A 3,486-nucleotide genomic window follows, 5' to 3' on the forward strand; every position below is an offset into this window, starting at 1 on the left:
TATGTGAGAGTCAAACCATAGGACAAACCGTTCGGGCGCTACAGACAATTTTGTGAAAAGATTGATTTTCAGGATGCGTCATGGTCTGACAAACACCAGTCTAGCTCTGTCACCTTTCACTGCAGATGCAGAAGTGCGACATAGGCCGGATGCGGTGGACGGAGACATATCCAATGGTAAAAAACACATATCTCTAGCTTAAACTGACAGATTTGTTAAGGGGCTTTTTAAATTATTATGCTAATTCGATTTTTGCGATAGCATGGACATCGACCAACGCTAAAGTGTCAAAGCATTACAGCTCTGAAGTTCACAAACAATGTTATTCAAATGAAAATGTATTGGCTAGATTTTTCAACTGTATGGCAGGGGTCTCCATGAGAGCTACTTTTTTTTAAACGTTGCGAGCTACATACTTCTCTTCTCTCCCATGCAACGCTTACCCAGGTCCTTAGTGGACAAGAGAAATTAGTGCACTGTATTTCCTTTCATTATATTATATTCCTTTCATGTTGCATGTTCTAAGTCCACGTCAATGTTTACGATAAAATACAAGGTTTCCATGTGGTTACGGACCCTTCAACACCACTAACTGTAAGAGAAGAGCTATAAGATCATCAAGGACAACAACCACCCGAGCCCCTGCCTGTTCACCCCGTTACCATCCAGAAGGCGAGGTCAGTACAGGTGCATCAAAGCTGGGATCGATAGACTGAAAAACAGCTTCTATCTCAAGTCCATCAGACTGATAAACAGTCACCAAATCAAATCAAATCAAATTTATTTATATAGCCCTTCGTACATCAGCTGATATCTCAAAGTGCTGTACAGAAACCCAGCCTAAAACCCCAAACAGCAAGCAATGCAGGTGTAAAAGCACGGTGGCTAGGAAAAACTCCCTAGAAAGGCCAAAACCTAGGAAGAAACCTAGAGAGGAACCAGGCTATGTGGGGTGGCCAGTCCTCTTCTGGCTGTGCCGGGTAGAGATTATAACAGAACATGGCCAAGATGTTCAAATGTTCATAAATGACCAGCATGGTCGAATAATAATAAGGCAGAACAGTTGAAACTGGAGCAGCAGCGCAGTCAGGTGGACTGGGGACAGCAAGGAGTCATCATGTCAGGTAGTCCTGGGGCACGGTCCTAGGGCTCAGGATCCCCGAGAGAGAGAAAGAAAGAGAGAATTAGAGAGAGCATATGTGGGGTGGCCAGTCCTCTTCTGGCTGTGCCGGGTGGAGATTATAACAGAACATGGCCAAGATGTTCAAATGTTCATAAATGACCAGCATGGTCGAATAATAGTAAGGCAGAACAGTTGAAACTGGAGCAGCAGCATAGCCAGGTGGACTGGGGACAGCAAGGAGTCATCATGTCAGGTAGTCCTGGGACATGGTCCTAGGGCTCAGGGTAGTTGAAACTGGAGCAGCAGCACGGCCAGGTGGACTGGGGACAGCAAGGAGTCATCATGTCAGGTAGTCCTGGGGCATGGTCCTAGGGCTCAGGTCCTCCGAGAGAGAGAAAGAAAGAGAGAAGGAGAGAATTAGAGAACGCACACTTAGATTCACACAGGACACTGAATAGGACAGGAGAAGTACTCCAGATATAACAAACTGACCCTAGCCCCCCGACACAAACTACTGCAGCATAAATACTGGAGGCTGAGACAGGAGGGGTCAGGGATGGCCCCATCCGAGGACACCCCGGACAGGGCCAAACAGGAAGGATATAACCCCACCTACTTTGCCAAAGCACAGCCCCCACACCACTAGAGGGATATCTTCAACCACCAACTTACCATCCTGAGACAAGGCTGAGTATAGCCCACAAAGATCTCCGCCACGGCACAACCCAAGGGGGGGGCGCCAACCCAGACAGGATGACCACAACAGTGAATCAACCCACTCAGGTGACGCACCCCCTCCAGGGACGGCATGAGAGAGCCCCAGTAAGCCAGTGACTCAGCCCCTGTAATAGGGTTAGAGGCAGAGAATCACACTAGCATATTAGAGGCTGATGCCTATAGGCATAGCCTAGAAATCACTTTAAGGAATTAAGGAACGGAACACTAGTCACTTTAATAATGTTTCCATATCTGGCATTACTCACCTCATATGTATATACTGTATGTCTATACTATTCTACTGTATCTTAGTCTGTCCCGCTCTGACATCGCTCGCCATATGTGTATGGTCTTAATTAATTCCCTCTTAGATTTGTGTGTATTGGGTGTATGTTGCACACTTTGTTGGATATTACTTGTTAGATATTACTGCACTGTCGGAGCTAGAAGGACAAGCATTTTGCTACACCCGCAATAACATCTGCTAATCACGTGTATGTGACCACTAAAATGTGATTTTATTTATTTACAGTAGGAGTGTTTCTACCAGACGCACTCTGTCTGTTTATAATTTTTACTACACTTTTACTGACGTGAAAGCATCACTCTTTCTTCCTGTGTTCAGTTCTGGACAACGTGACTCAAGGAAAAAAAGAATATGTTGATTGAGTCCTAGGAGATGACGGTGAAAAGCTGTCAAATGAGACATACTGTAATTACACATGTATTTTAAATTGTATTTTAAATTAGGCCAATACTACAGCTATGACTCTATGTATATATATATTTTTTAAAGGTGGTTCTGACCCCTTTTCATGTTTGTGTATGGCTTTAGTCTGTACAGCGGGAAGGTAGTGATGGAATACAGATAGCAGAGGCATTAGCCTTTGCAGAGTTGCCAAAAAACGGAAATTCTGTTTTTCAGGGGAGAAGAGAGAGCCTGTGACATGACTTCTGCTTTTGGAGGTTAAAAGAGGAATTTCACTCAAAAACTATATTTTTTCCTTTGTCCACTGTTGATACAGTCCCAACATATTTTGCATGTCAGCAGTCAAGTTGTCAAGATATTGGACTTTTAAGAAGAAGAGTGTCTCCAGCCACATTAACATGACAATGCAACATTTTGTATCAACAGTGGTGTAACGGTTTTCGTAGATGGAAGAAGGTGTGGATCAAAGCACAGCGTGGTACGTGTTCATGATTTTATTAACTGAACACTGAAATACAAAACAACAATGTAAATAAACGAGAAAAAAATGAAACAGTCCTGGTAAGGTGCAGAAAACACTAAACAGAACATTAAACACCCATAACCAAAATGGGGAAAACAGGCTACCTAAGTATGATTCTCAATCAGAGACAACGAACGACACCTGGCTCTGATTGAGAACCATACCAGGCCAAACACATAAATACTACATAGAAAAAAGAACATAGACAACCCACCCCAACTCACGCCATGACCAAACTAACACAAAGACATAATAAAGGAACTAAGGTCAGAACGTGACAAGTGGACTAATGAAAAAAAATACCAGGAGAGTTTTTGAGTGATATTTCCCTTTAACAAGGAGACACTCCACCTTAACTCCTCCTACACATTTCCTGAAGAGAACCTACCACAAACGTTTTTTTTTATAGGGGAA

Source organism: Oncorhynchus nerka, linkage group LG11 (genome assembly GCF_034236695.1).
Source record: "Oncorhynchus nerka isolate Pitt River linkage group LG11, Oner_Uvic_2.0, whole genome shotgun sequence".
In the NCBI taxonomy this organism is placed as follows: domain Eukaryota; kingdom Metazoa; phylum Chordata; class Actinopteri; order Salmoniformes; family Salmonidae; genus Oncorhynchus; species Oncorhynchus nerka.